Raw genomic sequence first — 12,488 nt, forward strand, 5'->3', positions numbered from 1 at the left:
GACAATATCATTAAGATTAATTATCATTATTGAAATATTATTTATTTTGAAACTCGAAATTTCATCAGGATTGATTTTAACAGGCGTCTCTGAAAATTAAAAGAGTAAAGAGTATTAAATTTTTCTTGACCTTAATTATTAAATAACGTGAGAATATTGAGTGTGCATGCAGAACATTTATTTCTTAGAGAAACATCCTTAAAAATAGATAATGATCTGTTTGCTTGGTGTTTGACTAATATGTGCCTGATATTGTTTCCGAGTGTGTGTCATAAACTCAGTCTACATCAGAAGCAAAGCCTGTCGCTTAGAGGAAGAGAAAGATCAACAAAGAAAGACTAGAGAGCAGTCAAGGGTTACTTTATTCGAGATGGAGTAATAATACATGATACATTTTTACATTCATTTGACACATAATATAAAGCTAAAATAATTTAAAAATATAAAATTTTGTAGTTTAAAGAAAAAAAGAAAGTAAAAAATAAATAAGGATAGTATAAAATAAATATAAAAATTTAAGTGTATTATTGAATCATTTCTTTTCGAGATGTAACATATACCACTTATTTAGCGAATGTGGTTATGTTGCAAAAAGCCGATGACCTCGTTGATAAAACAATGGAGGTAGTCATCAAATGGGCAAAATCTAAGAACCGCCCTGCTGACTTAGAAAAAGTACTTGAAACAATTCGACTACATAACATTCAACTCAACCTGGAAAAGTTCTTCTTCAAGGTTTAGAAGAGAAAAGTTGGATAGCATAATTTGGAGGAAAGTTTCATGGCTGATCACATAGCATGATTTCGAGGAAAACCCCATAAGTTTGAAGTTATTCTCTGTATGAGAAGTCCTTGGAATATCAAAGAGGTCCAAAGACTCAATGGAAAATTGGCAGCACTCTCTAGGTTCCTTCCACGTTTAACAGAAAAAGATAAACCGTTATTGAAAGTATCTCAGCAATATCATTTAGACAATGAGTGTAAGGCCATGTTTCAGAATATCAAGAATGATATCGCTTCTTGGCCTTTATTAGTGAGTCTTCGTTCTGGTGTCGATCGTGTTGTACCTAATATAGCACGCACTGCTGTCAGCAAGGTAGAAAGCAGTAGTCGATCTATTTCACAAGTCAAACCCTAAAACCTACGGAAGAAACATTAGTTGTGTTGTGACCCTAATATCTCAGCACGACATCCGAGACATTACATCTGGAGCTATATAATAGAGATCGGTAGTTAGAAAGCTTAATCAGAGCTTTAAATTCTGTATTTATCTTCCATAGGTTAACGTGGAATAACTTTTATACGTATGGTGTTATTTCATTAAAAATGAATATATACTCCCAAATAGTAAATTACTTCAAGATTAACTGAAAAAATAGAAGTTAGCATTGAGAAAAGAATATAAAACTTTGAATTCTATTCTTCATATTTTCCATACGTTTGATATCATGGAATAAGTTTTAGACAGTGGTGTCCCATCAAAAATGGATATATGCTCATTATCCAACCACATGAGTACACAAGTCGTTAATTAAATGTTAGAAAATTATTCGCAAAAGCATTGGATTCACTTTCTTGCATCTATATATTGCTGGCTTAGGGTTGTTGGTAACGATAAGGCAGTCCGAAAGCAAAAGAAGGTAGAGAGCAATTTCGTAGTAAGAGATCAGAATGGCATACCGATGGCGTCAGAGGAAGCTCATGTTTGACAATGATGGTACCTCAGACTCATTCAACAACATTGGCGGCGGAAACCAGAATTTCTCCAATGCAAAAATCAACAGTGGAGCTAATTCAGGCGATCGAAACAGGTATGATAACTCAAACCACTACGGTGAACGTGTTACTCATAACAGTGGCACTTTCAATGGTAATGGCAACGGAGGCTACATCGATGGTGGCTTTAACTCCTCCACAAATAACTACTACTAATATTTTTCTGCAATTACTATTTGCTGCGCAATATGGTCTACTGTTATGCTGTAATATTACCAATAAATGTAAAGGTTTCTTAGTGATGCCTAAGCCTTACTATATTGTAATGGTGCTGGATAATAATGATAATAATAATAATAAAGACCTATGACGTTGCAGTAAATTTCTCCATGTTGTTTTGTTTCTCTCTTTGAGCCCAACTTGTAGTTTCATCTTTCTCTTGTGTATTACAATATATATAACCAAACAAAGAGCAGACCCTCCAAGGCTATAATCTGAAGATGAAAGCTGAGAAATCTTCCCCGATTCCTGCAAAACTTTATCAAGGGTTCTTGTTCTCACTCTTAACAACTCAACTTTTATATTCGCCCTCAGGTTAACATTTAATTACAAAAGATAAATCATTGAATTAATTTTTTTTTTTTTCAATTTAATCAAAGATTGTTACATTCTGGAGAAGTGTATTAAACACAAGTATGAAAAGTATAAATATCGATTTCTCAACATTTGTGTGATATTAATCAAGTATACAACTTTTTACTATTTAAACTAGTCGAATTATAAAATTAATATATAAAGTTGAATTATAATAAAATAAAATGAATAGGTAATACTATCAAGTTGAGAGTTTGTCCAAAAGTAAATTTATTGGAGTTAGACTTAACATATCTCTTATGATACCCAATTAATATATACTTTGGCTTTTAATATTATTATCGAAATCAATTTTGTCTAAAATCCTAGTCTTTGAAAGTACAGAAGAAATAAGTCTCAATTTCTTTTATAACTCAACAAAACAATTCATTTTAACTTCAATTATTAAAAGATAACTAATAGAATTATGAATATATATATATATATATATATATATATATATATATATATATATATATATATGGGGTTTGTTAACGCGCGTATGCCTGTATTTCAGTTGGTACATTTTAACAATGTGTACCGGATTATATTAGACAAAAATACCTTCATATATTATGGATTCAAAGTTTTAAAGTCAAGGATATTTAAATAATTTTCATTCTCAAAACTAAAAAAAAGGAAAGAAACCCCCAAACCCTTACTCACCTCTCTCATTCTTCTCAATCCTTTCTCTTTCATCTCTCTCACTCCAACATTTTCTCTATCATCCTATGGTAAATCCAACTGAAAAAAAAAAATTAGAAATACTCGTAGTTAAACAATTTACCTTTGTAAAGAGTAACCTTTCTCTATCATCATCTTCACTAACCTCTCTAATTTCATCATCTACAAATTTTGAACCGTCATCTCTTAAAAAACCTTCAGGCCAATTATCAATTTCTTTTGATGTCATTATGCTTGTGAAAATTAGATAAAATTAGATAAGACAAAAATTAAAAAATGAAAACTCATTATAAAATCTTTTTTTTGTAAGAAATTGTTAAATAGCGTGTGTTTCTGATTTTTTTCCAGACGAATTACCAATTCCTTCATATGTCATTATAATTGTGAAAATTAGATAAAATTAGATAAGACAAAAATTATAAAATGAAAACTCATTATAAAATCATTTTTTTGTAAGAAATTGCTTAAAAGCGAGTGTTTCAGATATTTTTTTATTGGGGCTACAGTAGAGATGACAGACAAAAGGTTGGAGTGACAGAGATCAAAGAGAAAAAATTGAGAGGAATGAGAGTGGTGAGTAAAGGTTTGGTTTTTTTTAGTTTTGAGAATGAAAATTATCTAAATATCCTTGATTTTAAAACTTAGAATCCATAATATATGAGGATATTTTTGTCTACTATAATCTGGCACACATTCTTAAAATGTACCAACTAAAAAACAAACGTACACGCGTTAACAAACTCATATATATATATATATATATATATATATATATATATATATATATATATATATATATATATATATATATATATATATNTATATATATATATATATATATATATATATATATATATATATATATATGTATGTATGTTTTACCTCAAGTTAAAACAACAACCAAAAATTCCAATCACAAACAAAAATCCTTAAAAAACTGAGTGATGTCGACAATAAACACCAAGTACACATAAATAAAATCCTAATGTTAAATATTTCCAAATTTGACCTATGCATTTGCCTTTTAACGAAGTTTTATCGAATTAATTATTATTTTTTAATTTAAAGCTGTATATTTATAGGAAGAAAATTTATTTCCCACTAAACTCAATCTATACACCCTCCAGTACTATTAAAACTCCTTTCTTGAGGAGATTATAAAAACTCGTTATTCCACATTACATGTTACTTTGTTTTATCGTTTCTTAACTCATAGCATGGCATGAAATACAAAATAGTAAAAGAAAATACAAAATATAAAAAAATATCATATTAAAAAACATATAAGATTTTCAAAAAACGAATATCAACATTTTTTCAAATAGTTTTTCATACAAGGAGTATGTGATATCTGATTTTAAATTATTAATTGAAATACATAGGAGCGAAACAAGATGGTTTTACCCAAACAAAAAAAAAAAATCAAACAGTTTATTAGAACTAGGAAATTTTTCAATTTTTCATTTTGAAAGAAAATACATAAAAATAAAGTCAATCTTTATCGAATTTAAACAAAATTAAAAATATTTTCTTTGATCCTTTGGTATATTTTTTAATTATAGAAAAAAAAAACATTTGATAAATTATATTATTTTGCATAAGGGTGCTAATGTCTTCTTTACACATAACTAACTCTTGAACCTAAAATATGGTTTCATAAATCATATTCTTATCTTAATGGTTATTTTGAATAAATTATAATGACAACTCTAAACCTTATATTTAACATGCATTATTTTTGTTTTTTGTCTTATCTCAAATTTGGTTGCTACAAAAGTTATATACAATGCTTTTTTGGCTGATATTACATGTATGTGTCTCTTTGGTTTGGTTCGTTTTTCCTTTTTGTATCATAAAGACTACATATATTTATCTGTACCTTTATTTTTAATTTTGCTTTTTTAGTTTACATGTCAAAGGCGCTAGAAAGACAAATCCACTACGATTAAAAAAAGCTTTCTACTACGGCTCATGAATCGTTGTTGGAAGTTCTAAATAATGATGTTGTTAACACCGTCATAAAAGATTTAAAGAGTGTAAGAAAAAGAAAATTACACAAAATATTTATAAAATTGTTAATACCTATCTCAATTTAATTTATTTAAAGACTCTACTTGTTAAATTGCTAGTTTCTTTAAAGAAGAATTATTCAATGTATTTAAAAGAGTATAGACAATCTATAAAATCTATTTAGATAAATTAAATTATAACATAAAAAGTAAGTTAATAAATTATAAATAACTTGACCGAAATACACGTTACATTTTGAATTGTGAGAATTGATTTACCACTCAGTATACTATATCAATTAAAAATACTAAAATAAAAATATTTAATGTTAGAAAACATTTAATTTAAAAATACTAAAATAAAAATATTCAATGTTAGGTCATCTGTTAAGGTCATTTTGATCAAATTTTGACGGATTTACTTTTAGTTTTATTTTAAAAAAAAATTTATTAATAAAAATATATTCTGTATATATAAAGTCATATTTATCTCTTGTTTTATTGGTGGGACTTTAATTGTAAGTAACAATAAAGAGATATCATATTTCCAAACGTTGAAGGTGCATGAAAGAATAACGAATTTTTAAAAGCGAAAATAATTACACATGGATGTTGTGTCGGTTGAATGGCGTTAAGTAGTTTACGTATCTGCCGTGACGGAGGCAAACACAACAAGAGTAAGGACAAAGAACAATGTGTTGATTCTATTCCTTGGTATGGCACTAGATAATGAACATATTCCAACACTTTCGGTTTAATGATTTTTTATTATTTAAGTCGTTCCCATAAATTAAGAAATAACTATGAAATAAACCGAATTCCATGAATTGATCTCTATAAAATGAATATGAACAGCTTCATTCTTTTCGAAATATGTATCTATATAATATATATAAATTAAACTAATTAATTGTAATAAAAAAGTAATTATCTTTGTGAATGAATGACACAACGTTTCTAACTTGTTTTGATTTCATTCTTTAATTAGACAATTTTATTCTTTAACAAATACAAAAATAATGTATTTACTGATTTAATAAAATTCATAATTGAATAACTTCTTTTTATTTTAAAGTAAGAAAATCACTCACATTTTACATAAATTTGTAAATATTATTTTTACAAACTATATATCTATGTATTTTAAATTATATCATCTTTCTCTTTTTAATTAATTACTTATAAAAATATAAAAATAAAAAAAAACATATATATTTTAATGTAATAAAAATGTAAATACAAATATACATGATAATATCACACAGCACCTGTGTTCATTTAAAGATAAAGTTTAAATAATTGAAAAATAAAAAATTTATAAGTCAAAGTTAGATATTAATTTTTTTATTTCATTTCAAATTTTATTTCTTTATAACCACATTCAAGGAACTCTTCTTAAGTTTATAGAAGAATTTTATTATTGTTGTAGTGTTAGATTTTAGTATCGATGAGTAAGATAAGAAAAATAATAAATTTGTCAGTTTTTGTTGTTATTGAATTAGGTCAAATAGTCTTCTAGGTGTACAGACCTAATTGTTTAGGTGTGATGGAATTTTAAATCAGTATAAGTTTACTTCCAAACATTCTTGGATACTTAAATCAGTAAGACATTTTCAATGACTAGTTACGAGGACAAGCAATTATGAGATGAATGTATTTCCTGATAGTATATATTTATAATCTTTTTAAGATTAAGAATCAAATTAATCAATGAGTTTGGTTATTGGAATGACTTTTGTTTTTATCATATAACAGTAATACCATATATTTATTGAATATTATTGTACCCTACATAACCGGTCGGACCTTACTCGGCCACGAGAAGGCCCGGCCCGGCAGACGGCCACGGCCCACGAATCCACGTTCTGACAGAAGAGGCAAATAAACGATCATAGGGAGAATCAGAACGGGCGGTATGCCTCATCCTGGGAAAACACCATGGTGCAGTCCCGTCTCGGCGGTCAGGGTAACCTCTGAAAGAAAAACCTTGAAAAATTCTCATCAAGCCCCGCCAACGTATGTTCTCTAAATAACCTGACGAAACGACTGGATATAACCAAGGCACCCAAAACGACGTACGGTTTGGCGGCGTCGTGTCCGCACGACTGATAGTCATGGTCGAGCACAAATCAGCCCATAAGAGTGTCCGCATGACTGATAGTCATGGTCGGGCACAAATCGGCCCATAAGAAAAACTTTGAAGAATTCACATGGAGTTCATCACCACAAAGGTAGTCCGACACCCTCCATACTCACCATACCATTAAGACGACCAGCGTCAAATCTTTTCTTGTTACACCATAAGGACGGCCGTCGAAGGTTCGGCCGTCGACGCTCACAGACCAAAGTGTCATAAGCAACTCGAGATTAAGATAAGACTAGATTAGCGTCAACAGGCCTGCAATTGGACCCTGATTAAGTTCCCACTAATCATTGGCCCATGGGAAAAACTATAAATAAGAGTCAAAGGTAAGAAGTAGGCAGACACATTTAATGCACATTTATTTCACTCTCTCTCTCTATCACTATCATTAATATATAAAATTGAACATTGACTTGAGCGTCGGAGTGTCTTTAGCAGGTACTCGGCCGGACACCACAGGAAGAGACGACACAAAAGGCGAGTGACGAACATCCGGAGAATTTAGACGGACGGTCGGTAAAGGGGAACGACGCGGATTAATCTAGACCGGTACAGCAGAAACAATTATCTTTCTCTTATTTTAGAAAGATTAATATATCGTATAAATCTCAAATTTATATACTTTGATTATTGAGATATTTTTAGTTTGTCAAATAATAATAACATATTATAAATATAGATCGAGTAGGTGTAATTTTGAAATTTATGTAACTTGTTCAATTACTAAGAATGGTTCCTTTTCTTATTTAGATAGTTTGTTAAAGGATGTTTTTGGAATAGAGATCAATAGTTGGAAAGCTTAAACATAACTTTAAATTCTGTTCTCATACGTGTTTCCATGGAATAACTTTAAGACTATGGTGTTCCATAAAAAATTTAATATACACTCTACAATAATAAATACACAACAAGTAAATTATTTGAAGATTAATTTAAAAAAAAAAAAAAGTTAGCATTCAGAAAAGAATAAAACTTTGAATTATATACTTCATATCTTCCATACGTTCGATATCATGGAATAACTTTAAGACTGTGATGTCCCATCAAAAATGGACATATGCTCAAAACTGTTATCCAACCTTATGTGTACAAGTTGTTGATCAAATGATAGAAAATTATTTGTATAGATATATGCGTGGCATAGTAAAAGAATTGGATTCGCTTTCTTGCGTCTATATATTGTTGGCTTAGAGTTGCTGTTAACGATAAGGCAGTCCGAAAACAAAACAAGGTAGAGAGCAATTTGGTGTAAGAGGTCAGAATGGCATACCGATGGCGTCAGAGGAAGCTCCCGTTTGAGAATAATGGCACTTCAGACTCATTCAACAACGTTGGCAGTGGATACCAGAATTTCTCCAATGCAAAAATCAACAGTGGAGCTAATTCAGGCGATCGAAACAGGTATGACAACTCAAACCACTACGGTGAACGTGTCATTCATAACAGTGGCACTTTCAATGGTAATGGAAACGGAGGCTACATCGAGGGTGGCTTTAACTCCTCCACAAATAACTATTACTGATATTTTTCTACATTTACTATTTGCTGCGCAATATGGTCTACTGTTATGCTTTAATATTACCAATAAATGTAAGGGTTTCCCAGTGATACCTAAGCCATACTATGTTGTAATTGTTGTGGTTAATCATAAAGACCTCTAATGTTGCAGTAAATTTCTTCATTTACTTTTAGTTATTTCTATTTTTTCATTTACTTTTAGTTATTTCTTTGTCTTGTTTAAGTCCAACTTGTCCTTCATCTTTTATCTAATTTTCACAAGCATAATCAGAAGAAATTGGTAATTGGTCTGAAGACTTTTTAAGAGATGACGATTCAACATCGATAGATGATGAAATTAAAGAGGTTAGTGAAAATAATGAAATTGAAGAGATCTTGAATGAACCTTTGTCCGAAGATGAATATGTTAATGACTCAACTCTTTACAAAGATAAATTATATTCTAATTTTTTTTTTTTCCAGTTGGATCTACCATAGGATGATAGAAAAAATGTTGAAGTAAGATAGATGAAAGAGAAAGGATTGAGAGAGACATGGGTAAGAGTTTGGGTGTTTTCTTTTTTAATTTTGAGAATAAAAATTATTTAAATATCTTTGACTTTAAAACTTAGAATTCATAATATATGAGAATATTTTTTACTACTATAATACGGTATACATTGTTAAAATGTACCAACTGAACAGGCGTACGCATGTTATATATATATATAACATACGGTATTTCTTAATTTAATTGCGCTTTTAGTCTCTAAAAATTAATATAATATTACTTTTGATTTTCCAAATATTAAATCCAAAAGACTTTTCATATTCTAATTTTGGCTTATCATTAAGAAAATAATTTTATTTTCTCTACGTGGAAAAATATCATTTCAATCCCTGAATACTAGATATTAAATATTAAAATTGAATTTTTAAAAGCTCTTTTTGGTCTCCCAAAATTTGTATTTTAGGGAATTTACTAAATTAGAAAGAATGAAATAAGTCTTCCTCTTGTAAATTTAAAAACTAAAATGATTTATTCCAATTCTCAAAAGCTAGAAATATAATTAAATCTTCATTTTGTGAATTGTCATTCTCACCCTTGCATCTCAAAACTTTTGCATAAGTCCATCCAGTCAACATTTAACTCGAAAAAAAAAAATATTTTGATTGTGTTATTTTTCTTTTTAAATTTAACTAAACATAAATAAACTTTTATTGTGAGTTAAAAGAGTAATATCTCTACCAAAATATTTTTTATCAGTAATAAAGAATTAAATAAATATAACAGAACATTTAAGATGTTGTAACCCTTATACAAAATTGCAGATACTGGACTATTATTTGTACCTATAAAACTAAGTTCAAAGCTCCTATATAGGTTATATAGGTTTATATGAGCGATATAACATATTGTCATGGAATGTATGCTTAGTTAGTATTTAGTGAACCCGAGAAACCTTCACCAGCGGTTCTTTTATTTTGGTTTACACTTCAACGATTAATTTAAAAAGTTTTGAACTTTCTTTTTCACTACATATTTGTTCCAGCTTTTAGATCTACAGGGAAGATGTTCATCCATGTTTCAAGCCTTGTTGCAAAGATATCATGTGGATAAATCCAATCTTTCATCAAACATCCCAACCCCTCTTAAGCTTGAAAATTCACATTCGTAAATATTTTACCTCCTCATAGTTTTTTCTGCATTAGTTCTCAACCTTGCACAAAACTTTATAAGAATAAGAACAAGTTCTATGCATCTCAACTTTTAGCAATCCACAACACTTGTATACTAATCACTTTCAACCTTCTATTCTAATCACCTTTCATCACAAATTTCATATATGACACATCTTTTACTATCGACAAGATTCCTCTGTTAAGTAAATTATCATGTGTTGTTAGTGAATGGAAATGAGTTTTTCTATCTACACATACTTTACTATAGAATCATGCTTTTTATAAAGAAGTTAAACTTATTAACAACTTTAATACTGTTATATTCACACACACACAAATCCTTTTTAAGATTTAAATACATCCTACAGCCAATGATATAAAAGTTATGTTTTGAATAATTGAATGGATTAGATTAGAATAATAGAATATATTACTGTCTCCAATTATAAGTTATGCTAACGCTGTAGCCACCTTTCAATTATATGATATCGTGGTGAGGAAGCAGAGCACCGAATTCACCAGGTTGAATCTATAAATTGGTGGCTGAGTTAATTGATGGTTAAGAAGCAAATAAGAGTAGTGGTAGTATAAGATAGGAATTTTGTTTTGTGTGTGATTATAAGATAAAAAAATCATGGATTGGAGTGCTATATTTAGAGAGATGCTTGAAAATCTGGAGGCAGAGGAAGCAGCCCAAAAGTCTTACACCAACCATAGGGATGGTTCTCAGAACATCAGTGGCAGAAAGAGCAACAATGGTGTAAAATCAGGTGATCGTAACACTTATTATAGGAAAAAATCATTTTAACAACACTTTTTTAACAATTTTTTGACAACTATATGCGATAGCTTATGATTGGTCTATTTTACATATTTTTTTAAACATAAAATTCAAATAGACCAATAAAATGATGACACATGTTCCATTGTCAAAAAAGTTGTCAAAAAATTTTATTATATTACCAATAATTTCGGTTGTTGCCCTTCTAAAAAGAAAACTCCACCTATAAATCATATCTTTTTAGAAAATATCATAATGGGATAAAGTTTTAGAATGCTGTAAAATTTTAGGACAATGATATTTTGAGAACTTTTTTTAATAATTTTTTTATAATAAAATATGTGTCATTATTTTATTTGTTTGTTTGAATTTATATTTAAAAAATATTTGAAACAGATGTATCATAAATTAATGTATTGTCAAAAAAATTATCAAAAAAAAGTTGTTAAAAGAATATTTTTTCTAAAGGATACGTGTGTTTAAAGTACTTTTATTCTTCAAAGATTATCACATAAACAGCTGTAAGAAGAGTATTCCTAATAATTACTTCATAGAGGGATAATCCTCATGCTTCGCAAATTTCCTCTGCTTGAATATTGTTATCACCCTCTTACAAGTATACTTTTATGTATAAAATTAATTAATCGAGATCCTCATTTTACTTATGAATAATAATTGTAAATAATTAGTAAATATTTAATATTTACTAACTATCCTAAATCTAACAACTTCAATAGTATTAGTTTTTGAAGATTGACGTGTCCATTAAGGGGACAAAAATTTGTCAATAAATTCTAAAAGTTGATTTTAATTAAAATGGTTTGACACTGATAAATGAAATTTAATTTTAATATTAATTTAAATTTGCATTGATGAAGCCGATGCTAATTATATATGATACTTCTTTAGAAAACTATTCGTAATTCTAAGTAAACAGATAATTATATCTATTTTCAAAGAAGTAAATAAATAGACAAAATGAAATTATTATAGTTGAATTCATTTAAAATAAATAATTGAAATTTTCAAAAACCATGGTAGAGGGATCGGAAAGGGCCATGATGGCTTTGGGCTTGATAAAGAGTAATAATTTAAAGCGAGATAATTTAATATTACAATTAAATTAAATTATAATATCAACTATTAACATTAATTTAAATAAATATTAAAATATTGTTATATTTTATCAATATTATCTTAATGAGTATCTAAATTATTATATTTAATTTTATTAAAAATAATAATTATCATGTTTATCATTACCTCTATGTCTAAAAATGTGTTCTCAAATCACGATTTTCAATTAAAAATTGTTCTCATTAATCATGATTTCATCTCACAAG

Source organism: Vigna radiata, unplaced genomic scaffold (assembly GCF_000741045.1).
Source record: "Vigna radiata var. radiata cultivar VC1973A unplaced genomic scaffold, Vradiata_ver6 scaffold_83, whole genome shotgun sequence".
NCBI lineage: Eukaryota > Viridiplantae > Streptophyta > Magnoliopsida > Fabales > Fabaceae > Vigna > Vigna radiata.